Source organism: Xyrauchen texanus, unplaced genomic scaffold (genome assembly GCF_025860055.1).
Source record: "Xyrauchen texanus isolate HMW12.3.18 unplaced genomic scaffold, RBS_HiC_50CHRs HiC_scaffold_234, whole genome shotgun sequence".
Lineage (NCBI taxonomy): Eukaryota > Metazoa > Chordata > Actinopteri > Cypriniformes > Catostomidae > Xyrauchen > Xyrauchen texanus.
This window is the reverse complement of record NW_026266202.1, coordinates 16,908-44,406: the sequence shown is the minus strand read 5'-3', so window position 1 is coordinate 44,406 and position 27,499 is coordinate 16,908. Positions and strand designations below refer to the sequence as shown.

The window sequence follows — 27,499 nt, the reverse complement described above, 5'->3', positions numbered from 1 at the left end:
CAACAGTAGTGAATTTTTTTAAATATTTTTAATGTTTTTTCATTTAGTAAAATGTTTTTAAATCAATAAAACAATGTTCTTGAAACAATTTATGGTTGAATTTCATTTTTCTGTAATGTCTATTCAATGTAGCGTATACATGAATAAAACTATTAAAATAGTAAAAAAAATAGTAAATACATTTATAGACTTTAATGACCTATTTTTTTTATATATATAGATTTATTGTTACTGGCTAAAAATTATGATTTTCAAATTTTTAATGATTTCATGTTTTATTAATATTAATAAAGGCATACACATTAATAACTATTCAAGCTTTTATAGAGCAATCTAGTCTATCTAAAAAACATTAGATTTGAAACATTTCTGTAGTTTTGGCCAGATTACTAGTTTTGAATGAGGGATCTGAAAGGTTTTCAGACCGAAATGAACGGGTCCAGATCGGATCCGCGGCGGGTGAGCTGCTTTATCAGCGGATACGGGTAGGGTCTGCTGCGGATCTAGTCTGGATCCGCAATCCTTATCCGTTCCGGATTCGTTGCGCTGTGCAAGTGGACTCCGTTCCGGATCCGTTTTGCGGATCCGTTACGGAGCTTGTGATACCTCCATGGCAGATCCGTTCCGGAGTCAGTTTGCTATCTGGGATTGAACGCAATGATGCAGTATGTCTTGTTTTTCCGTCTGGTCCGCGTCTTTTAAAATCTCCAAACACCGTTCTCAACAGTCAACACGTACAAGTGTTCTTCTTACGTTAAAACAACGAGAATACAGAAAATGTGCTTAGACCTCCATCTAGTGGTTATATTATAGAATTAAAGGAGAAATTACATATGAGACAGCTTTATAACTGAAATAGACAAGTTTAATATAACTATACTGATAAGTGTATATTTCCAACGTCATGTTTGTGTTATCCGTTTCTGTAAGTTTTTGTGACGTGTTTCAGAAAGATAATCGCTTAGAGTAATAGTTTATTTTCATCTGTTACGTTCCTGTATTGTGTGTGTGTTCCTTTGTGTTTCTCTCCCCGCTCTCTCGGTTACTTTCGCTTTGCAGGTACCCGCGATTGGCCAAGTGACCTGTCAATCATCGTTAGTGCTGACGTCATCCCTTCTCGCTGTCGCCAATGGGAACAGGACCGGGGTAATAAGAGGGCACGCTGATGTTTCAATGGCAGCTCAGTTCGCTGAGACTCAGACCACGCAGCTTTCTGTTTGCGTTTTTGTATACCCTGTTAAGACTGTGGTTCCCGTTCGACCTGTGTGATGTTGAATTAATGTATGAGTGAATTCTTCCTGTGTTCAATTCTCTGGGTTTTTTATGTAACTTGTTATACAGCGGACCGCTGAATGTTACTAGTGCGGAGAGAGAGATAGACAGGTAAGCATGTCACGTGACATACACTGCAACACGCAGGGGTTTTCGTTTTGTCTACATACACTAGGTTAGGGGCGAGTGCCACTCCCTGTATTTTTGTTTTCTGATAATTAGTGGAGATTAGGTAGGGCGTCTTGGACGCTGAAGATTATTTGTTTTCTTTATTTTTCTTAGTGAGGATTAGAGGTTATTTAACAGCTAGACTTCGTTTGGTTTTGTTACTTTCTTTTCTTTGGCGCCGTTCACGTCTATCTTTTTCTCTTTGGGGTGTCCAACTTATCCTTACAGAAATTCTGTATCTTATATATATATTTATCTATTAATCTATGCTTGTCATAGATTGGTTCACTTCACTTCACTTTTGCCATTGACCTTATTATACTGAATAAAGGTGTTGGCTTTTTGCACAGTGAGTTGGATTCTTGGGTTTTTTTGTACAAACCATGGCTTATATATATACCTCTTTATTGTCGCATCTAAATGTTGGACTCCTGAACCCCTAGACTAATTCGGGGGTCGTAACACATCTTAACCGGACATCACAGTTGATCAGTGAAATAATTCATAATTCAATATATTGATACCGATTTCTTTATCAACTGTTTGTTCAATTGAGACATAAGGGGGTGAATTCAAAGCATTTTGAAAGTGACACACTTCCTTCTGCCAGTTGGTGGCGCTATAACTTTGACTCACAATAGTCACATCCACGCGACCGGCCTCTTCAAGTGAAGAAACTGCTTAAGTTTCATCGAGATCAAGTAATGTATGCAGAAGTTATAACACACTTCCTTGCTGTTTAAGCTTCATTTATGTTCTTTTTGAGCTTCAAAGTTCTTGTGCAATGTGTTCCACATTCAAACCAAAATATCTGACTGTAGGTCAAAGTATGAAACCAATACCCCACTTTTGTTTGAAGGTGGCGCTACTGAGCCCCTGCACCAGGCATCAAAAAGAAAATTCAAGTTTGAAGAGCTGCCGCGACAGCAGTATTTAAGATATCAATAATTCTTTCACACGTGTACATCTGCCGTGTGTTTACATTATACACCTAAAGTTTGAAGTAAATCGTGTAACAATAAGTGGGTGATTTTAAAGCATTTTGAAAGTGACACACTTCCTTCTGCCAGTTGGTGGCGCTATAACTTTGACTCACAATAGTCACATCCATGCGATCGGCCTCTTACATCGAACACACCGCTGAAGTTTCATCGAGATCAATTAATGTATGTAGAAGTTATAACACTCTGACTGTTTCTCGTTTCTCGCCATCATTTCGTTTCCTTGCCACGGCCAAACCGTTGGAGATATCAATAATCTGCCGGCATTTTTTCATGGTCAATGTCTTGACATCATGCTGACCGAGTTTGGTGGCGATTGGTGGAGTTCTCTGGGAGGAGTATTCCAAATTCCATTGCGTGCGTTTTTCAAACAACCCTAAATAGACGGTTTCCTGTTGGTCTGGGGTAAAAAGTGAAAGTATGAAGGATATATGAAATGATGAGATCTATATGTGTACCGAGTTTCATATTATTACATGCAAGCGTGTTTGAGTTATAGACCAAGTTTTCGGCCCCTGTTCCAGGGGGCGCTGTCGAGCCCCCCTGCCACGCCCGGGTTCCAGCTTCAGGCCGGCCCTAATGACCGCAGGTTCTGACCCGTGTGCAAAGTTTCAAGAGTTTTTGAGCATGTTAAGAGCCCCAAAAGTGCCCCGTAAGTCGTAAATAATAATAATAATAATAATAATAATAATAATAATAATAAATATAGCTGCGAGCAGCGATGGCGGGCCCAAGCCGGTGGCACCGCCACCCCCGTGCCTTTAGGGTCGCTGTGCACGATGAGCAATAACGTAACCTCGCTTTGACCGTCGAGAAGACGTGTGCTGTAGAGCTCGCATCAGCGTGGGCTCTGCAAAAGTTTGCATGGAGGGCACATATCAACCACAAAGTATGCGTGAGCACCCTTCCGATACCTAAAATGAAAAATGAGACACCCTACGGTCTCATGGAGTTAATGGACACACGAAATAAGTACACAAGACTGAAAATTCATATGAAGTGTGCCATTTGAGACAGGGACAGTGCCTAGGACCGTGAACCACAATAGTCACATCTATGAGGTAATTCAACTGTAGATTAATTTTTGATGTCATAGGTCAATATCTTTTGCAGCACTTAAACGTGTTAATCCAGAAGGCTAGTATTTATCCGGAGGTCTCTGTTCAGGTTTATTAATGTAATTATAATTTACGCACTGCTGAAGTTTCATCGAGATCAGTTAATGTATGCAGAAGTTATAACACACTTCCTTGCTTTTAAGCTGCCTTTATGTGCTTTTTGGAGCTTCAAAGTTCATTTGCAATGTGTTCCACATTCAAACCAAAATATCTGACTTTCTGTTGGTCTGTTTGATCACTTGAGACATAAGAGGGTGATTTAAAAGCATTTTGAAAGTGACACACTCCCTTCTGCCAGTTGGTGGCGCTATAACTTTGTCTCACAATAGTCACATCCATGTGACACACTGCTGAAGTTTCATCGAGATCAGTTAATGTATGCAGAAGTTATAACACACTTCCTTGCTTTTATGCTGCCTTTATGTGCTTTTTGGAGCTTCAAAGTTCATTTGCAATGTGTTCCACATTCAAACCAAAATATCTGATTTTCTGTTGGTCTGTTTGTTCACTTGAGACATAAGAGGGTGATTTCAAAGCATTTTGAAAGTGACACACTTCCTTCTGCCAGTTGGTGGCGCTATAACTTTGACTCACAGTAGTCACATCCATGCGACCGGCCTCTTCCCGCAAACACACTGCTGAAGTTTCATCGAGATCAGTTAATGTATGCAGAAGTTATAACACACTCCCTTCTTTTATGTTACTTTTGATGTGCTTTTTGGAGCTTCAAAGTTAATTTGAAATGTGTTCCACATTCAAACCAAAATATCTGATTTTCTGTTGGTCTGTTTGTTCACTTGAGACATAAGAGGGTGATTTCAAAGCATTTTGAAAGTGACACACTTCCTTCTGCCAGTTGGTGGCGCTATAACTTTGACTCACAGTAGTCACATCCATGCGACCGGCCTCTTCCCGCAAACACACTGCTGAAGTTTCATCGAGATCAGTTAATGTATGCAGAAGTTATAACACACTCCCTTCTTTTATGTTACTTTTGATGTGCTTTTTGGAGCTTCAAAGTTAATTTGAAATGTGTTCCACATTCAAACCAAAATATCTGACTTTCTGTTGGTCTGAGCTAATGACTGTAAATTAGAAAGTTGTTCGGCCCGACGAGATCTAGAAGTGTTCCGAGTTTCATATTATTACATGCAAGCATGTTTGATATATGGACAAGTGTTTGAATCCCATTCCAGGTGTCGCTGTCGAGCCCCCTGCCACGCCCGGGTACCAGATTCAGCCCGGCCCTGATGGCCGCGGGTTCTGACCTGTGTGCAAAGTTTCAAGAGTTTTCGAGCATGTTAAGGGCCCCAAAAGTCCCAGAAACCTTGAAAAACAATCAAACAATCAAAAAGCAAATGTAAACCCAACAGAGAACCCCCCTCCCCTCCCCACACACACACACACACACAAAAAAAAATTTGGCAGGCCCATTCTGTCTGTCAGACAGAGAGACACTGAGAGAAAAAAACACAGAAAGGGAGGAGGAGGGGTCACTCAGAAAGAGAAAAATTTTAAGAAATCCACATTCAAACCACAATATCTGACTTTCTGTTGGTCGGAGCTAATGACTGTAAATTAGAAAGTTGTTCGGCTCGACGAGAACAATATACACGCCGAGTTTTGTAACTGTAGATAGAACTAACTAAGTTATAACACACTTCATGTGTCCATTTTTAGTCATAAATCAATTTCCTCGCCACGGCCAAACCGTTCGAGATATCAAAAATCCGTCCGGAATGTAGCATCCTCAATGTCTTGACTTCATGCCGACCGAGTTTGGTGGCGATTGGATTCATTCTCTAGGAGGAATATATATAATTCCAGAGCACGTGTTTCCAAACAACCCATAATAGCCGACTTCCTGTTGGGCTGGCGTAAAACTTAGAGCACGAAAGTTGTTCGGCCCGACGAGACCTACAAGTGTACCGAGTTTCATATCATTACATGCAAGCATGTTTGATATATGGACAAGTGTTCGAATCCCATTCCAGGGGCGCTGTCGAGCCCCCTGCCACGCCCGGTACCATCTTCGGTCCGACCCTGATGGCCGCGGGTTCCGACCCGTGTGCAAAGTTTCAAGAGTTTTCGAGCACGTTAAGGGCCCCAAAACCTTGAAAAACAAAAATAAAAGCATTTTCACTCCTCAGCAAAATCAGCACCCTCCCCCAGACACAGAGAGACGTAGGGTCAGTGAGAGAGGAGAGAAAATTCTCCAAAACATCCACATTCAAACCACGATATCTGACTTTCTGTTGGTCTGAGCTAATGACTGTAAATTAGAAAGTTGTCCGGCTCGATGAGAACAATATAATTCCTGAGTTTTGTGACTGTGGGTCAAAGTGTAAAGCAACCCCCACTTTTGTCAAAAGGTGGCGCTACTGAGCCCCCTGCACCACGCCCGTTTCTGAAACTTTGCACATGTGTACTGGCTAATAAATGTGATGAGTCTGTCGAGTTTCATGCAATTTCAAGTATGCTAAGAGTCTCAAAAGCATCAAAAAAGAATATTCGAGTTTGAAGCGTTGCCGCGGCGACAGTATCGAAGATATCAATAATCCTTTCACATGTCTACATCTGCCGTGTGTTTACATTATACACCTAAAGTTTTAAGTAAATCGGGTAAAAATAAGTGGGTGATTTCAAAGCATTTTAAAAGTGATACACTTCCTTCTGCCAGTTGGTGGCGCTATAACTTTGACTGACAATAGTCACATCCATGCGATCGGCTTCTTCCAGCGATCACGCTGCTGCGGTTTCATGGAGATCAATGAATGTATGCAGAAGTTATAACACACTTCCTGTTTCTCTTTTCGCGCCATCATTTCGTTTCCTCGCCACGGCCAAACCGTTAGAGATATCAAAAATCTGCCGGCAATTTTTCATGCTCAATGTCTTGACATCATGCTGACCGAGTTTGGTGGCGATTGGTGGAATTCTCTGGGAGGAGTATTCCAAATTCCATTGCGTGCGTTTTTCAAACAACCCTAAATAGACGGTTTCCTGTTGGTCTGGGGTAAAAAGTAAAAGTATGAAGGATATATGAAACGATGAGATCTATACGTGCATCGAGTTTCATATTATTACATGCAAGCGTGTTTGAGTTATAGACCAAGTTTTCGGACCCTGTTTCAGGGGGCGCTGTCGAGCCCCCCTGCCACGCCTGGGTACCAGCTTCAGCCCGGCCCTGACAGCCGCGGGTTCTGACCCGTGTGCAAAGTTTCAAGAGTTTTTGAGCACGTTAAGAGCCCCAAAAGTGCCCCAATAGTCGTAAAAAAAATAATAATAAATATAGCTGCGAGCAGCGATGGCGGGCCCAAGCCGGTGGCACCGCCACCCCCGTGCCTTTAGGGTTGCTGTGCACGATGGGCAATAACGTAACCTCGCTTTGACTGTCGAGAAGATGTGTGCTGTAGAGCTCGCATCAGTGTGTGCTCTGCAAAAGTGCGCATCAAGGGCACATATCGACCACAAAGTATGCGTGAGCACCCTTCCGATACCTAAAATGAAAAATGAGACACCCTTCGGTCTCATGGAGTTAATGGACACATGAAATAAGTACACAAGACTGAAAATTCATATGAAGTGTGCCATTTAGGACAGGGCCTATGACCGTGAACCACAATAGTCACATCTATGAGATAATTCAAATGTATAATAATTTTTGATGTCATAGGATGTCATAGGTCAATATCTTTTGCAGCACTTAAATGTGTTAATCCAGAAGGCCAGTATTTATCTGGAGGTCTTTGTACAGGTTTATCAATGTAATTATAATTTACGCTTATGTGTTCCTATGATATGCAATGGAAGTACATTTCTATGTTTAACATGGGTGTATTCACAATACATAGCATACGATATAATATCTTAAGATTATTTATCATTATGTTAAGTACATCACACAAATGTGACTGTATTCACCTGTAATGTCTCCAATAAGTACAGTATATTGGCCTGTATGGCCATGATATATTGCCTTAGCTAGACTTTAGCTAACCTATTACATTAGCTAGTAGCTCATGAGTCATGAATGTTAGCAAGACACAAGTTAACTATATTTGCTTTTGGCTAATTAGCTGTATAGTCGAGGCACTGTACACGACGCGGAGGGAGGGCGGGCATCGACAAAATCTCATCTACCGACCTGATGTTTTTTATTTAATAAATATATTTGTTTGACAGGGAAGCTGTGCGCAAACAGGAATATATATATTAATTTATTTATTAAAAAAATAAAAATAAATACCCCAGAAAAAAGGGCACTAATTTCTCTCGAGGAAGAAAAAGGGCAGGTGCTCAAGCCCCCTTTGATGTCTATGTGTGCACGTGCCTGAGGGTGAGTAAATGATGAGAGAAATATATTTTTGGGGTAAACTCATTTTATTTGAAAGACTATCTAGGTACATAATAACACTGCATTGCTGTGACTGTTTATAAATTTCAAAATGTACAAGCTCACACTTTAAATGGTCAGTGCTTTGATTTTTAAATCATCAGTGATTATTTTTACATTTTACATGCCATTCAAAAACGTGGCATTTTACAGCGTAAGAGAGAAATTAAAAAACTTAAAATAATACCATTTGTACTTTTCAATGACTTGTCTATGTTCAGGGCGAAGGCTAAATTGTTACTGTCTATTTAAGAGGGTTTTATCGCATGTTACGATATTCAAGGCACAGTTCAGTTTAATCTTTTGAGAACTGAGAAGTATCATTATTTTCGTTTTGTGCCGTGCTTGTTGCATCTGTATTCATTGTGAGATGATAAAATACAGACTGCGTGAATGGCTGATTTTGTTCACTTGAATTTTGTGACGTGTTTCAGAAAGATTATCGCGAAGACAGAGACAGCGCAGCCGGTTTATTTTCTTTATTTTACAAAAGCACAAGGTTTTGTTGTTATTTTAAGTGTACACAAATAAAAGTACGACTTTCATAGTTTGTGATGATGTATTAAATGTATCAGTATGGGCACAAATAACGCAGTATTTTGTTTAAGTTGTTTCCGCTGTTTCGAGAGAAAAATATAGCAGGACGTCACCTGGAATAATGCCAGAATTTAATATAATTATACCAGATTTCTTTCTCAACTGTTTGTTCACTTGAGACATAACAGACTCCTCAATATATCATGTATTTTTACACTTTGTTGTATGAAATTGTCCGTTCAGACGCAAGCAGCAGGTGTTCGAGCGAGCGTTAGACACGACGCGGCTCGATCGCTGTGTCACTCAATCTGCTCGCAAACATGTATTTGAGTTGTTTTCACATTTGTTGAGTTGAATAGTGTAAAATCGCTTGAATGTTCAAACAGGCAAACATTGTATACAACCGAAAAACCTTCGTGAAGATGCGAGCAAAAATAATCTGTCAGACATAGAGCTGTCACGATAACTACTTCTTGCTGTGCGATATATTGCACATAAATTAATTGCGATAAACGATATTATTGTAATTTTCAGACCATTTTATGCCACTGATTACATAATGACAATATAATAGCATAATAATGCAAGTACACTGTTTCAAAGAACAAAGAACATTTTATTATTATTCTATTCAATATTTAGACATTGTGAAATGTGAAAAAAATATATCCCAAATAAATAAAACAAGTAAATAAAAACACTTTCGTTAACAAAAAAGTGCAAGGTATCAAGAACTAGATCAAAACAAAGTAGGCTAATATGTCAATTTAAACTTTTAAAGTGTCTCACACAAAGGCACAGATGCATCAACAGGACATTTCTGCTGCCAGATTAGTTTTTTAATTGTTAGGCAGATTCCGAGAAAGGAACACCAACATGTTTACCTTGTGGGGCTTAAGGCAGGATCTTACTGGGGTAACAATGTTACCAGCTGTGCTAAACAGTCTTTCTTATAGCGAGTTACGCTATCCGTGAGTGTGCGCCATTTCGCGCTGTCACGTTTATATTTGCACTGTCGGGAAAAGGCATCTGCAACAGATAACTGTCTGGAAGAAGGCCCCTCTCCAACTCCAGCTGCAGTTGTTGTTCCCAGGTTGAAAAACTGGGTGGGATGGTTATGTTTTAGGTGCGATTTTAAGTTTGTTGTGTTGCCTCTTTACGCTGCTACTGTTTTAAAACACAGTCGACATACCGGCTCGTTCACGTTAATTAGCTCTCCTCTCTCGTTCGGCTTAAAGCCAAAATGTTCCCACACCGGAGCTGAAGATTGCGGCTTTGAAATCAATTCCATGTTGGACTCGTTCTTCCTAACTGGCTCGCTGAAGATGTCACGAAACAGAACACTTTAAAATGCAGTTGGTTCACGCCTTCTCTTCACCTGACGGTGTCCGCTCTCTCTCTCTCTCTCTCTCTCTCTCTGTCTGTGTGTGTGTGTGTGTGTGTGTAGACACGCTGCCTGAGCCCCGCCTCCGACACAGAGTGCAGACAAGATGACAGAGGCAGCGCGATCAACTAAAATGTTGGTGACATTCATTTTAATGTAAAAATGAATCTGATTATTATTTTTAATAATAAAACAAATTATCAGTTGCAATATATCGCGGCACCAAAAATGATCGCGCTCATTTACATATATCGTGCGATAAGTCGATATATTGACTATCGCGACAGCTCTAGTCAGACAACCCTAAAACAACATCATACTCGGATCTTGATACGTTAGGATCGATAAGCCCATCCCTACTTTCTTTAGACATATGTTTCATGTGTTGGTTTTAATAAAGACTCGGAGTACTCATAAAACTCACAGAACGAAATATGCGTCACACTTTACTGCGTTCTCAACAACATGTACACAAGTCTTCTTCATACGTTAAAACAACGAGAATACAGAAAATAGGCTTAGAACTCCACCTAGTGGTTATATTATAGAATTAAAGGAGAAATTACATGAGACAGCTTTATAACTTAAATGGCTTTAACTGAAATAGACTAAAGTTTAATATAACTATTCTGATAAGTGTATATTTCCAACATCATGTTTGTGTTATCCGTTTCTGTAAGTTTTTGTGACGAGTTTCAGAAAGATAATCGCTTAGACAGAGCGATAGTTTATTTTCATCTTAACCGGACATTGATCACTGCAATAATTCATAATTCAATATATTGATACCCGATTTCTTTATCAACTGTTTGTTCAATTGAGACATAAGGGGTGATTTCAAAGCATTTTGAAAGTGACACACTTCCTTCTGCCAGTTGGTGGCGCTATAACTTTGACTCAAGTAGTCACATCCATGTGACACACTGCTGAAGTTTCATCGAGATCAGTTAATGTATGCAAAAGTTATAACACACTTCCTTGCTTTTATGCTTCCTTTGTGTGCTTTTTGGAGCTTCAAAGTTCATTTGCAATGTGTTCCACATTCAAACCAAAATATCTGACTTTCTGTTGCTCTGTTTGTTCACTTGAGACATAAGAGGGTGATTTCAAAGCATTTTGAAAGTGACACACTTCCTTCTGCCAGTTGGTGGCGCTATAACTTTGACTCACAATAGTCACATCCATGCGACCGGCCTCTTCCCGCGAACACACTGCTGAAGTTTCATCGAGATCAGTTAATGTATGCAGAAGTTATAACAAAACTTCCTTGCTTTTATGCACCCTTTATGTGCTTTTTGGAGCTTCAAAGTTAATTTGTAATGTGTTCCACATTCAAACCAAAATATCTGACTTTCTGTTGCTCTGTTTGTTCACTTGAGACATAAGAGGGTGATTTCAAAGCATTTTGAAAGTGACACACTTCCTTCTGCCAGTTGGTGGCGCTATAACTTTGACTCACAATAGTCACATCCATGTGACACACTGCTGAAGTTTCATCGAGATCAGTTAATGTATGCAGAAGTTATAACACACTTCCTTGCTATTTGCTCCCTTCATATGCTACCTTTATGGGGTTTTTGGAGCTTCAAAGTTTCCTTTGCAATGTGTTCCACATTCAAACCAAAATATCTGACTTTCTGTTGGTCTGAGCTAATGACTGTAAATTAGAAAGTTGTCCGGCTCGATGAGAACAATATAATTCCTGAGTTTTGTGACTCTAGGTCGAAGTATAAAACCAATACCCCACTTTTGTCAACAGGTGGCGCTACTGAGCCCCTGCACCACGCATCAAAAAAGAATATTCAACTTTGAAGCGCTGCCACGACCACAGTATTTAAGATATCAATAATCCTTTCACACGTCTACATCTGCCGTGTGTTTACATTATACACATAAAGTTTTAAGTAAATTGGGTAAAAATAAGAGTGTGATTTCAAAGCATTTTGAAAGTGACACACTTCCTTCTGCCAGTTGGTGGCGCTATAACTTGGACTCACAATAGTCACATCCATGCGATCGGCCTCTTCCAGCGATCACACTGCTGCGGTTTCATCGAGATCAATTAATGTATGCAGAAGTTATAACACATTTCCTGTTTCACTTTTCGCGCCATAATTTCGTTTCCTCGCCACGGCCAAACCGTTCGAGATATCAAAAATCCGCCGGCAGTTTTTCATCCTCAATGTCTTGACTTCATGCTGACCGAGTTTCGTGGCGATTGGTGGAATTCTCTAGGAGGAGTATTTCACATTCCATTGCATGTGTTTTCCAAAGAACCCTAAATAGACGATTTCCTGTTGGGCTGAGGTAAAAAGTAAAAGTATGAAGGATATATGAAACGATGAGATCTATATGTGTACCGAGTTTCATATTATTACATGCAAGCGTGTTTGATTTATGGACCAAGTTTTCGGACCCTGTTTCAGGGGGCGCTGTCGAGCCCCCCTGCCACGCCCGGGTACCAGCTTCAGCCCGGCCCAATGGTTCTGACCATTGTGCAAAGTTTCAAGAGTTTTTGAGCACGTTAAGAGCCCCAAAAGTGCCCCAATAGTCGTAAAAAAAAAAATAATAATAATAATAATAATAATAATAATAATAATCCTAATGAAAACAATAGGGTCCTACGCACTTTGTGCTTGGGCCCTAATAATAATAATAATAATAATCCTAACGAAAACAATAGGGTCCTACGCACTTTGTGCTTGGGCCCTAATAAGGATTTTAGGTGTTTTAATGGGAATGGATGAAAAGAAGGTAGGAGAAACAATGTGGGAAGAATTATTAGGGGGTATTGAAAGGAGGATGAATTTTTGGAAACTGAGAACTTTAACTTTGAAAGGGAAGGTTTTAATTCTGAATGTTTTAATGGTTTCAAAATTATGGTATGTTTTATATGTGTCACCTATGCCATTGTGGGCAGAAAAAAGGCTGAAAAAAGGTTTTTTAGATTTTTTTATGGGAAGGGAAGCCAGCAAGAATTGCATACAACACACTAATAGGAGCAGTGGAGAAGGGAGGTTTGGGCTTAATGGATTTTGAACAAAGGAAGAACAGTTTAAGAGTAAAAATAATACAAAAGTACTTAGACGAAGAAAACAAAATGGCATGGAAAAAGACAACGGAATATTTTTTAAGTAAATGTGGGGTTTTTAGTCTAGGGGATAATATACTGTGGATGAGAACAAAGAAATGGATGACAGAGAGGTTGCCAGATTTTTACAAGGAACTGATGAGCGCCTGGGGTAAATTTTTAAGTAATGTACATTTTAATCCACAAGGTAGAGAGAACATCTTAAATCAGCCTTTATTCTTAAACAATGGCATATTAAATCAAGGAAAGGAGATATTTTTTAAGAAGTGGTGGGAGCTGGGAATTAAAAAAGAGATGTTTTATATGAGTTTAAAGAGGGTTTTTTACCAGTGCAATATATTGTAGATGTAATGGAGGAGGCAAAGGAGGACTTTAGCAGACAGTAGATAATAAACAAATATGAAATAATCCAAAAGGCAATACCCAAAGACTGGATAAAAAGAATTGAAAGCATGGAAGTGGGGAAAAATGGGAAAGAAGTGTATGTGAAGGTGGGAGAAAAATTTTATGGTTTTAAAACATGTACGGTGAAGATGTTTTATGGTTTTTTTAGAGATAGTGTTTTTAAAGAGCCGATTGTAAATGGATACTGGGTGCAGAAATTCAAAGATTTAAGAGAAGAGTGTATATGGAGAAACATGAGGGGGATGTGTGTGGAAACAAAATTGGGATGTTTGGAGTATTTTATAAGGCATAAAGTGGTTTTTACGGAGGCTATTTTAAATAAAATAGGAATGGAACAAAACGCTTTGTGTAAAGTGTGCCAGGAAAAGGAAGAGTGGATTTTACATATGTTTTTATACTGTAAAGAATTGGAGGAATTTTTAAGGAAATGTAAAGTTTTAAATAAAGATTTGACTGAGGAATGGGATGAAAGTGTAATGGAATGGAACAGAGTGGTGATGTTTGGTTGAGAAAAAAAGTGTCAAAACAAAACATTTATTAATCTGTGTGTAATGTTAATGAAAAGTGCAATATGGGAGAGAAGAACTGTGGCTAAGAAAGAAAAAATTGTATTGGATGTTTGGACTGTGTTTAAAAGGAAAACAGAATTATATATTAAAAGATTGTATGTGTATTTTAAAGATGAAAATATGTTGAATGCTTTTTATGATGTTTTTACCCCAAATGTTTGTTGTGTTCTAAAAGATTTAATGTGGAAGCTGCCGGGAAGTGGAAGTGACTTTTAAAATAAAAAAAATAAATAAAAAAAAGGAATGAATATAAAATGAAGATATGATGTAGAAATGTTTTGTAGAAGAAAATCTGTTTTTTTATTGTATCGTATTTATTAAATAAAAAAATAAAAATAAAAAAAAATGCAGGCCCGATCTCGTCTGATCTCGGAAGCCAAACAGGGCTGGGCCTGGTTAGTACTTGGATGGGAGACTTCCTGGGAATACCAGGTGCTGTAAGATTTTGCTTTTCCTTGTTTGTTTTAACTCATACACTCCCCCCTGGCTCAACTGGGATTTATTCATTTATCCTTGGAAATTGGTTGTTTGATTGATTTTCTTTCATTTAGCTTTCTCTGTGGCAAAGGACAGCCTGCTCATTTATCTTGCCTCCTACAGAAAGCAGTAGAGGGTTTGTTTATTTTTGCTCTTTCTTGACTGCAACATACAGAGTAGGAAAGTACAAACAAAGTTCAGTGCTTCCAAAATTTGGTGGACACATCCGAAAAAAGCGTCCTGAGGTAATTTTTTAAGTAGAGAAGAGTTTTCTTTGGCCACTGGATTATTATTATGTGTTAAGCATATAATTGTGCAGCTGAGTATGCCCTCTTTTAGCAAACCACATGGAAGCTATGACACAGGTATGCAGAAAAAGGTATTGTGGACGACTCCTGTGAAATTGAATGATTAGAGAGGAGGCACTTACCTTTTTAAAAAGAGAAATAAATAAAAATAGACAATGTCTGAGAGGAAAGGGCCTGTTGTCTCTTTTTTAGAGCTCCAGTACAAGACATATTTTAATGATGGGAGAGCAGCATAAGGATGCGTGCAGTGCGCTTGCTTTAAATGGCCTGCTGGTAGCCGCAGCACTCGCTTATGGCCATACCACCCTGTGCAGGCCCGAACTCGTCTGATCTCGGAAGCCAAACAGGGCTGGGCCTGGTTAGTACTTGGATGGAAGACTTCCTGGGAATACCAGGTGCTGTAAGATTTTGCTTTTCCTTGTTTGTTTTAACTCATACACTCCCCCCTGGCTCAACTGGGATTTATTTATTTATCCTTGGAAATTGGTTGTTTGATTGATTTTCTTTCATTTAGCTTTCTCTGTGGCAAAGGACAGCCTGCTCATTTATCTTGCCTCCTACAGAAAGCAGTAGAGGGTTTGTTTATTTTTGCTCTTTCTTGACTGCAACATACAGAGTAGGAAAGTACAAACAAAGTGCAGTGCTTCCAAAATTTGGTGGACTTATCCGAAAGAAAGCGTCCTGAGGTCATTTTTTAAGTAGAGAATAGTTTTCTTTGGCCACTGGATTATTATTATGTGTTAAGCATATAATTGTGCAGCTGAGTATGCCCTCTTTTAGCAAACCACATGGAAGCTATGACACAGGTATGCAGAAAAAGGTATTGTGGACGACTCCTGTGAAATTGAATGAATAGAGAGGAGGCACTTACCTTTTCAAAAAGAGAAATAAATAAAAATAGACAATGTCTGAGTGGAAAGGGCCTGTTGTCTCTTTTTTAGAGCTGCAGTACAAGACATATTTTAATGATGGGAGAGCAGCAAAAGGATGCGTGCAGTACGCTTGCTTTAAATGGCCTGCTGGTGTAGAATATTTTTATCAAGTTAAATATATATTAATGAAGTGAAATCATACGTAAATATAGCCATGTATATCTACTTTAAATATATAAATTGTTTCTGTTGGTCATATGTGTTTTTTCTGTATATGAGTGGCTCAGCAAAAAGTCTGGGAATGGAATGTCGGAGGTACATGGACGCTCACACATAAATGGCTTGCAGATGTTTCCTATTTACTTCTGTTGAAGCTAAAGAAGATGTGGCCCCCTCTTAGTAAAGTGTTTTACATTGTGTGAATATTGCTCACTCTTAGTAAAGTGTTCTTACATTGTGTGAAAATTGCTCACAGGATGTAACTGAAGCCTTCTGGTTTAAAGATAAAGAAGATCGGTTGGGGCCCCAAAGATCTTTTTCTGCTTTTTCAGCTCAAAACATAATAGAAACAGGATATGGATTATTTTAGCCACACCTTGTGAGACCTCTGTAAGCTGGTGCAAACTCAAGACATGTTAGTTGTTCTGCAGGCAACTCGACTTTGTGGTCTGATAATAAAGTCTATTCTTCTGAAATCAAAAACTAAGAATTTGAGAGTGATTCTTGACGGAACGAGAAAAACCACAACAAATGGCGACCACGAAGGGACGGAACAGGGCAGAGTGACCACAGCAGCACGTTGACTGGCCAGGCAACACAATAAACGGTGGCCACCGAAAAAAGGTAAGCAATTTGCTTATTAATTTTGTGTTGCTTGCCAGTTTACTTGAGGTGGTGGAACACTCTAAAAGCTCTTCCAAATTTAAATAAGGAAAATAAAATAAATAGAGGGTTTTTGATTCCAGAAGAAATAATTGCATGCAATGATCTATGTTCTACTGTTAAGTGGGCCTTGATGGATAACAGTTAAAAATATATATATATATATTCCACATAGGTTGAGGAATTGAAAGTGTGTATATGTATAAATCCTGTAGGAACGGGTCACTCAAGAAGAGTGTAGGTGTATAAATCCTGCAGGTGCAGGTCACTCAAGAAGAGTGTATGTGTATAAATCCTGCAGGTGCAGGTCACTCAAGAAGAGTGTATGTGTATAAATCCTGCAGGTGCAGGTCACTCAAGAAGAGTGTGTGTGTATAAATCCTGCAGGTGCAGGTCACTCAAGAAGAGTGTGTGTGTGTGTGTGTGTGTGTGTGTGTGTGTGTGTGTGTAAATCCTGCAGGTGCAGGTCACTCAAGAGGAGTGGTAAAATAGTTGCATTCTAGAATTATTTTGTGTTATTGTAAGCTCTGTGTTTATAAAGGCCTTGTGTGTGTATTAAGTGTGACATTTCTGTGGTAGTGAATGTAATTGAGTCTGTGTTTAAAAGTGTGTGTATGGAAGTGTATGTCTGAGTACAAATATAAACCCAGTAAACAATAAAAGGAACACAAAGTGGATGTTATATGAGCCCTAAAAAAAAAAAATAAAAGGGACAGGATAAATGGAGTACATGTTGTCTAATAAAGAAGATTTGTCTATTATATGTTGAATGGATATTGGGAATAAAAGCCTGTCTCGTGACAATTTGGAAAGGAATTTCCTTGGTTAACAGAAATCTTGGCTTTGTTGGTTGTTTGACAAATTTACAAAGTTGCAACATTTGTAATCCAGATAGAAAAACTCAGTCTTTAATGCAAAACTAACGAAGAGAATATATACAAATTATAGCAAAGAAAATCTATTTAGACCTATTTTCAATTGTCCATCAATAATTTTGAACCTAGAAGCAAAAGAGTAATACAGTGTAAATTAACAATAGGGAAAATAATAAAAACTATAAGACAACATGGCTGTAAAAATGTGCATGGAAGAGAAAAATTAACTGTTGGTTGGCAGAACAAGATTTATTCATGGGCTGTTCTATTCAGGCAACACAGGAAGCCTGGTGTAACTGAGAAAAAGTTGCTGTTGACTGGTCATAACTCCTAACTAGACTGAAGCAAAGACAAGTATTTAACTTCATACAAAATCATTTATACAGTTAAGTGATATAACTGTGCTTATAAGTTCATTTCATAGAGACAAGTAAGAATATTAAAATAATATAGTACTTGAATTTCATTTGGGAAATTACATTATCTGAAAAAAAAAAAAAAAACTTTGACGCCAGTGTTTTGCAATAAACTAAATTCAATTAAGTAATTGGATTTTAAACAAAGGTTGTATTAAAGATAAGTGTTGTCATAATACATAAGGTATAATTATGGCAGCCACTCCTGTGGACATATTAGGATTAAAACATCCATTGTGTAAAGAGCTTATAGATAAACTCTCAAACAAATGGCAAAAAAGAACCAAAGATTAAATGACAAAATGGCCAAAGGAAGGGACATTTGATGTATCCTTGTGTGAGGAAATGGAAACATTGATAAAAACTACAAAACTAAAGATAAGAGTAAAAAAAAATAAAGAGAGGAAAAAAGAGAAAGGGAGAGAGAAGTGCTAGCATTGTTCAAAACAGAAGGAGAAAATTATCTGAAAAATATAAGACAGGCTAGAAAAATATTGAAGGATGCTGAAAAAGAGATAAGTAAAAAAGGAGATGAGGTATGTGTCAAACCACCTCCATATGTGCCCTCAGAAGGTCAGTTCCCAATGCTCAAGGGAACTGTAGAGGTTCTAGGAGAAATGCAGATGGAGGGACATGTGGAGTTAGAAAAAGAAAGCCAAACAAGACTGGGAGTCAGACCGAAGGAAAAAAGAGAGTTCAGAAAAAGTGAGAAAAGCTTGCCATTAGATTGTTATGAACAAGCACGGGCAGCTTTAGAGAAGATCAAATTGAAATATGATAAAGACACTGTATGTGAAAAAGAACCATTAGGGCAAGTGAGAACAGAAGAAGAGGAGGTTGAAGCAGAAGTGCAAGTAATATTAGACTATTAGATATTAGGGATATAGAAAGTGAAGAGGAGACATCATTTGATGAAGGAAGATGGGCACAGGGGAGAGAACGAGGAATGCTTAGACCGCTAGCACAGCAACTCCCTATTTTAATTAAAGGTACACAGGGACAGTATGTGCCTTGGGCTACACAGGACCTTGAGGGGCTGGTCACTCGACTCCCTAACATCCACGAGGGGGCTGGGAAATGGATTAAAGTGTTTGAAGAACAAACAATGGGCAAACTGTTATCTGTGGGGGACATTAAAGCACTCCTGGCAAAAATTGTAGGAGGAGCAGATATGGGGAAAATCCTTCAAGCATCTGGTTTGGCGAGAGCTGTGGACTCTTATTACATGGATGGAACTGTTTTTGATGCATACCGTCCAGCAGTGTGGCAGGCAATGCGTGCTGAGTATCCAACCAGAGTTGACCCTAAAGCATTAAAAGGGGAACAGCTGGGGGAAACAGAAAACCCAATCACATATGTTCAGAAACAACTAAATAAATGGAAGCAAGAGACTGAAGGGAATCCAGAAGGAGACTCATTACGGGCTACATTGTTTAGAAATGCTGTGATAAATGCTATGCCAGGAGCTGTAAAGAGCAAGCTGGAAGACGTGGTTGGCATAACCTCCAAAACACACAGGGAATTTTGTGATCATGTGATTCATGCAGTAGAGCAATACAGGAAAAATGAACAAAAGTTAAAAACCCAAGAGAAAGAGCTGCAGAAAAAACTAACTCAGTTACAGCTTGAAGAACTGACACATAAGCATAAGAAAAAGATTCAAGCTATAGTAAAAAAAGAAGAATCAGAGCAAATGACAATAATGGCACCTGTAAATGCTCCAACACCAAACATGCAGCTAAATCCACTTACAGCAACCCCTACAAGTACACACCAGGTCCCTGTGCCCATCATCAATGTTTATGCTCAACAACCAGATATGATGGGATGGAAAAGAAAACCATCACAAGGGGAACAGAGAGGAAGAGGCAGACCTAAAAGATTTCCTCCAAGAGTGTGCTGGGGATGTAAACAGAGTGGACATAACAGAGATGAATGCCCCATAAATCCATGGCAAGCACCACCTAGGGTTGGAGGGGGGAGAGGCAGCAGCCCTTTCGAGGTCCATCTCAAGGTCCAGTAAACCCTTGGGGAGGACCAAATCAAGGCTATTAGGGATGCCCAGAGAATCCTACAGGGGAGAGTCAGCTTCCAATTTTAACAACCAATGCTGATCAAGAACCTATGCTAAAGGTTAAAATAGAGGGAAAAACCATACCCATGCTAGTAGACACAGGTGCAGTTTACACATGTGTAAATTCAAATTATGCCTCACATCTCCCCTTGTCTGGAAAATTTGCAAGGACAATAGGATTCTCGGGACAAATGCAATTAATTCCAATGACTGCTCCAGTTTGTCTACAAACTGTAAACAAAACTGCAACCATACCTATCCTGGTATCAAATCAAACTCCTGTTAATTTGTTAGGAAGAGATGCATTGTGTAAATTGGAACTTCAAATCTGGTGTTCTCCAGAGGGAGTGTATATAGATTTACAGGGAATAAAAACTCAAATGATGATTCCTGAACCAAGAGCAAATGTGTACTGGATAGGACAAATAGAAAATGACGTGACACAAATAATAAATAAATGGGGAAAATTTATTGAAGCACAGATTTCTGAAGCACAGTTGCCAAAATCAGAATTTCACTGTACAATGATATATGATCCTGAAAGAGATGCAGAAGTAGAAGAAATGGCAGGAAGGAACTAAAAGACAAAAAATCAAACTTACCTCACAATACATCATAATAGGTAAACAGGGAGCAGCTTTAGGTATAACTGAGAGTGAATTTGTAAAAAATTGGTTCAATGTAGTAGATTCGGCTCCACATGTATCCTTATATGTAGGGGAAAATTGGGAGGCAAAAGATTTGGGGCCAATGATGAAAAAAGCTAAACAGAGCCAATGGGAAACAACAGTAAATCCATTAATTTTCCATTCTGCTGACAAAAAATACATACAAATTTTGTGCGAGACTTCATTGATGGGTACTTTTCAGGAAGTAGTCATCAATAAAAAAAATACAAATGACACCAACAAACAAATTGATAGAGACCACTGACGCTGAACTACTTAAAGAAGTGGAGCGTCAGGTACCAAGTGAATTATGGTCTCAGCATGACACAGATGTAGGACTGGTAAATTCAGCCAGTCCAATAAGGATACAACTTAAACCAGGGGCACGTCTGCCAAGAAAATCGCAGTACCCTTTGCGGCCTGAGGCTGAAACAGGCATAAAAGACACTATAGATGGTCTAGTAAAAGCAGGAGTATTAGTGGAAACAAACAGTTACTGTAATACTCCAATTTTTCCAGTGATCAAAGCAAACAAATCTAAGTGGCGCCTGGTCCATGACTTACGCACAATAAATGATATAGTAGAGGATTGGCCAGCTGATGTTCCAAACCCTCACACACTGCTGACGAATGTCCCTCCTGATGCCAAATACTTTACTGTGATTGATTTATGTTCTGCCTTTTTCAGTGTTCCAGTGGCAAGTGAAAGTAGGTACTTGTTTGCATTCACATATGCTGATAAACAGTATACCTACACCAAAATGCCACAAGGATTTAAACACTCACCACATATATTCAATCAAGTTCTCAAAGCTGATTTAGAAGACCTAATGATAGACAGTACTCTGCTGCAGTATGTAGATGATTTAATGATCTGCTCCACATCATTGGAACAGTGTCATAGAGATTCTATTAAAGTACTTACTAGGTTAGCTCAAGGAGGACACAAGGCATCCAAAACAAAACTACAGTATTGCCAGCCACAAGTGGAATACTTAGGACGATTAATCTCATATGGCACGAAAGCTATAGCCCCAAATCATTTAGAAGGCATAAGTAAAACACCATTGCCACAAACAGTAGGGCAGATGATGACTTTCCTAGGAATGACAGGCTTCAGTTCTGATTGGATAGAGGGATATGCAGTAAAAACAGCTCCATTAAGAGAAATCATGAAACAAGCAGGATTGCAAAATTTAAATACTCAGTTGAAATGGAATTCAGATGCTATGATATCGTTTGAATCTATAAAGAAAGAATTACAACAGGCACCTGCCCTCTGTAATCCTGACTATACTATACCATTTCACCTGTATGTGGCAAACAGAACTGATGGCTATGCATCAGCTGTATTGATGCAAGAGACATGTAGTGGCAGGAAAAAACAACCCATAGCTTACTATAGCACCAAATTGGACAATGTAGCACAAGGCCTTGCAGCAGTATATTACTGTGGAGCTTTCCACTAAGGAAGACACGCGAACCAGCGTCTGCTTCAAGGTCAGGTTCTTTAATTAACACACTATACACGCAATACACACAATTGTACAGCACACTTTCTTCCTAGTTGCTGGTCTGGGTGTAGGCACTCTCTCCCTAGGCTCTGTGGCTGCTGCTCTTTATGCGCCTCCTCATGCTACTGCAATTAGACACAGGTGTTAGACATAATTTAGCTCAGGTGTGAGCCCTTACCGCTCTCCGGACGGGCTTGACCACGCCCGCTGCCACATGCATATGAAAAGCATCTACATTAACCATGGGATACCCAGTAACCATTAATACACATCACAAAATTGTGGAGCTAATAGAACAAGGAAAATTTGTTCTGACTCAAGCCCGCATTCTAGCATATTCATCACTATTTACATATCCAGATGTTACAATAAAGCGATGCGATACAGTCAATCCAGCTGAATTGATTCCATTGGCTTATGAAGGTGAGCCACATGACTGTGTGGCTAATTCATTGGCATTTACTAGACTGCAACCAGATCTTGAATCTACACCAACCTATGATGCAGAAGTCACTTACTTTGTGGATGGTTCTAGTTTTAGAGACTATATGGGAACTCATACAGGATATTCAGTAATAAAGAAAAACATGGATGAATTTGTACCTGTAATCTCCCAGCATTGTGTACAACCTTGCTCTGCTCAATTAGCAGAATTGAAAGCTCTCACAACTGCATGTCAATTAGCAAAGGGACAAACAGCAAATATTTTCACTGAATCAGCTTATGCTCATGGTGTATGTCATCTGTTTGGAGCAGTATGGAAACAGAGAGGTTACAAAAAGAGTGATGGAACTCCCATCCAACATACTGAAAAAATAGGTCAATTAACTTCTGCTATGATGCTACCAAAACGATTGGCTGTTATCAAATGTCAAGCTCATAAAAAAGGAAATGACTTTGTCATTAAAGGTAACAACATAGCGGATTTTGAAGCTAAGAAAGCATCAGGTTGTCAAGTAGCAATATTAGCTCCAGTAGGTTTGATAGAACCACAACTTCAATTAGATGATGTTATTCGAATTCAACAACAAGCAGATCCATATGAACAATCCATGTGGAACCAAAGAGGAGCTAAGAAAGACACAAAAAATATTTGGCGTTCACATGAAGGACAGATCGTCGCACCAACCACACTTTTAAATGTCCTTATTCCAGATTCGCATGGTTTTGACCATTATGCCAGGGAGAAGTGATAAGGAAAATTAAACAGCAAGGATATTGGTCTCCATACTTACATGCAATGGTAGACGAATTTCTGTCCACATGTGAAGTCTGTGCCAAAAACAATGTTAGGAAAGGAACAGCAACACCAATAGGCCACATACCAGTACCAGAAGGACCATTCAAGCACCTGGTGATGGATTATGTGGACATGATAAAGCAGTACAAGGAAAAAGGTATATGCTTGTGGTAATAGACAGATTTATCAGATGGGTAGAAGCAATACCATCAGCAGATGAGGGAGCAGGAACAGTAATAAAATTTCTAACAAGAGAAGTAATTCCTAGATTTGCAATACCATCAGAAATAAGCTCAGATAATGGATCAGCATTCATTCAAAAAACTGTAAAACAAGTATTGCAACAATTGAGAATAAAACAGAGGCTAGGGTGTGTTTATCACCCACAATCTCAGGGGCTGGTTGAAAGGGTAAATGGTACCCTCAAGGCCAAACTTAACAAAATATGTGAAAGTACTAAACTTAACTGGATTGATGCTTTACCTCTTGCGTTAATGAGCTATCGCATGCAAACTAACAGAAGCATGCATTTAACACCGCACGAAATGCTTACGGGTCGACCCATGCCTGTGCCATATTGTAGAGGTCCCTACAAAGGACCCCCTCTGGAGCAATTGCAAATGGAACTCAGATCTTATATGAAGAAACTAACTGCAATACATAGTTATCTATTTACAGGAAAAGAGAAAAGAGCCTGAAGAAGAGACAGAGATATCTTGTCCAGTTGTTCCAGGTGACCAAGTCTACTTGAGAGTATTCAGAAGAAAGTGGAATGAGCCCAGGAGAGAGGGACCTTACAAAGTGGTGACAGCTACTCCAACAGCAGTCCAAGTGGAAGGAAGTACCACCTGGTATCATCTAAACCACTGTACAAGGGTACCCAGAGTAAGTAAGGAAGGAGAAGAAGAGAAACTTGAACCAGACGATAAGAAAGAAAGTGTGGTGAGACCAGAGACGCAGAATGAAGAAGTACAGAATGTCAAAAGCACCGAAAGAGATGCACAGGGAGTGGAGCCAAGCAGAGAATATCAAGAAGGTGGTAGGAATGAGTCCAATAGCATGTGTGATGATCATCACATACCTATTGCATCTGGCAATGCAAGCTCAAGCTATAGCCAACACCACTACTCAGGAAGTCAACCAGACTTCCCTACAATTGATTTTTCAGCCCTCAGTCAGACCCAATAGCAACTCAATAATAAATCAAACAGATCAAGAATCAAATAAAAAACAAAAGATATCAAAGCAACGTAGAAAAATTGAAAATAATCTCAATAATCTTCAAAATTAGGAAATTAGATAGGTTATGGGAAACAGCATGAAATAATGTATGAATGGGCAACTTTTACAGCAAAACAGATAGGTATGGAAAATTGCCTACTGTGCTCCAAATCACCTCTAAATAAGGTAACGGTAATTCCAAATCAACATGACTATCAAAAATGCACCAACTTTATTAAAAACTTTTGTCATTTAAAAAAACATCTTAGACCATACTGCCCGGCTGAATGTTTGGCGTTTTTGGGAAATTCCATTCTTAAGGACCAATTCAATAAACCACATTGGGGAGATTGGTGTAGATATGAGGATATAAAAGAGAACATTAAAATAAAAAAGGAAAGGTAGAAATCCCAAAATGGTATGACATAGATTATAGCCAAGAGTATGAGTGTTATAGTAAACCTGAAGGAATTCATGATTTGGGAGAATTTACGGGAAGATGTGCTACTACTTGGAACTTAGACAAAACAAATGCTTGGCAATCAGATGTACCTGTAAGAGCCCCAGTACTTCAAGCACAAGGATTGAGAAAGGGAATAAAAATATATCAAGAAGAGTGTGAAAATCAAACCATAGCATTACCGTCAATAGAGTTATATGAAGATCAAACAATGGTGGTGGCAGATTTTTTTGGGTCTGTGGAAAAGAACAACTTATGGCCTCCTTACCACTAGGATGGAAAGGGATATGTGTTAGAGTACGATTGATTCAGGAAATTACAATGGCACAGTGGGAAGCAGGACAATTCATAAAGGAAGATAGGAATAGAACGAAAAGAGCATATACAACAGACCCTAATATGTTTTTAGACTCAATCGGTCAACCTAGAGGTATACCTAATGAATTTAAGGCTAGAGATGAAGTCAAAGCAGGGCTAGAATCAATATTCATTTGGATTACACAAAATAAAAACACCGAATGGATCAATTATATTTACTATAATCAACAGAGATTTATTAATTACACTAATGATGCTTTATCTGCTTTAGGAGAACAAGTACATGAAACAAGTAGAATGACATGGCAAAACAGACAGGCTCTTAATTGGTTACTGGCAAAACAAGGGGGTGTGTGTTATGTTTGGAGATCAATGTTGTACTTTTATACCAAATAATACCGCTCCGGGAGGAACATTTAGTGAAGTCATGATTAAATTAAAAACCTTAAGAACAGAAGTTAAATCAAATGCTGGAAGAGATAATCAAATGTGGGATTGGTTTGATTTACAGTTAGGAGCATGGGGAGCATGGTTTGTTAAATTGGGAATGTTTTTGGGAATTGCAATAGTGATAGGAGTGTTAGTATTCTGTTGTATGCTTCCTTTATTAAGGTCACAAGTCATCAAAGCCACTGTTAAACAAATGGAAATGCTAAGATATCAAGAAAATGGGAAAGTGAATTTGGAGGGTAACCAAAGTATATATTACCAGGATTGGCTTCATAAACTAAATGAGGATTCACAAACATTGGATGAGGATTCAAATATCTCAAATGAGGATGAAGAAGATGAATAAAGATGAACCACACCCTGGGTGTAAGTGCTAGCCTAACCTCTCCCCAAAGGGTGACCCTCTACGATGCGCAAAGTATCTGGGTTGAAGATGTCAACACTCAAGCAAGAACTCTTGACATTATAATGATTATTAGTTTTATATTTGATATAGTCTACATAACTGTGATATCCACATGCAAGGCTGAACCAATTGAACGCTCATGCTTAAAACAATTTTGTATGTTTTATTTCTTGGATGAATATGGGGACAGAATCTTTTACTCTATTCTTAATCAAAGTTGAGAAGAGATGTTTGGTTCTGTGATCTACAACGGAGTGCGGTGGCATAATCTGGTCATTGGTAGCGAAGCTGTGTGACTTAATTTAGTCATTAGATAGCATAACTAAGGCGACTGAATTGTGAAACTGCACTCTGAGGAAACAAAGTGGAAATGTGACTTCTAAGTCACAGAGGGGGGATATGTAGAATATTTTTATCAAGTTAAATATATATTAATGAAGTGAAATCATATGTAAATATAGCCATGTATATCTACTTTAAATATATAAATTGTTTCTGTTGGTCATATGTGTTTTTTCTGTATATGAGTGGCTCAGCAAAAAGTTTGGGAATGGAATGTCGGAGGTACATGGACGCTCACACATAAATGGCTTGCAGATGTTTCCTATTTACTTCTGTTGAAGCTAAAGAAGATGTGGCCCCCTCTTAGTAAAGTGTTTTCACATTGTGTGAAAATTGCTCACAGGATGTAACTGAAGCCTTCTGGTTTAAAGATAAAGAAGATCGGTTGAAGCCCCAAAGATCTTTTTCTGCTTTTTCAGCTCAAAACATAATAGAAACAGGATATGGATTATTTTAGCCACACCTTGTGAGACCTATGTAAGCTGGTGCAAACTCAAGACATGTTAGTTGTTCTGCAGGCAACTCGACTTTGTGGTCTGATAATAAAGTCTATTCTTCTGAAATCAAAAACTAAGAATTTGAGAGTGATTCTTGACGGAACGAGAAAAACCACAACACTGGTAGCCGCAGCACTCGCTTACTGCCATACCACCCTGTGCAGGCCCGAACTCATCTGAACTCGGAAGCCAAACAGGGCTGGGCCTGGTTAGTACTTGGATGGGAGACTTCCTGGGAATACCAGGTGCTGTAGGATTTTGCTTTTCCTTGTTTGTTTTAACTCTCTTTTCAAAAAGAGAAATAAATAAAAATTGACAATGTCTGAGAGGAAAGGGCTTGGTGTCTCTTTTTTAGAGCTGCAGTACAAGACATATTTTAAAGGGTAACTAAACCCCTGCTCAGAGTCTGACTCCACCCACTAGCAATATTTGAAAAATGCTTGAAAAGTGGGCAGACCCCAGCGGGGATAGAGGGGACGAACCGAGGGCGGGGCTGAGTGGGGGGGGGGATGCACCTGAGACCCGTAGTGACAGATTA

At 38.9% G+C, this 27,499-nt stretch overlaps 2 pseudogenes; both read left to right on the top strand.

Annotated features, from left to right (window-relative positions):
- The first annotated feature begins 15,014 nt into the window (after window positions 1-15,014).
- LOC127641945 (uncharacterized) lies at window positions 15,015-15,133 on the top strand (annotated as a pseudogene).
- Window positions 15,134-27,099: 11,966 nt separating this feature from the next.
- Window positions 27,100-27,218, top strand: LOC127641944 (uncharacterized; annotated as a pseudogene).
- Window positions 27,219-27,499: the final 281 nt, after the last annotated feature.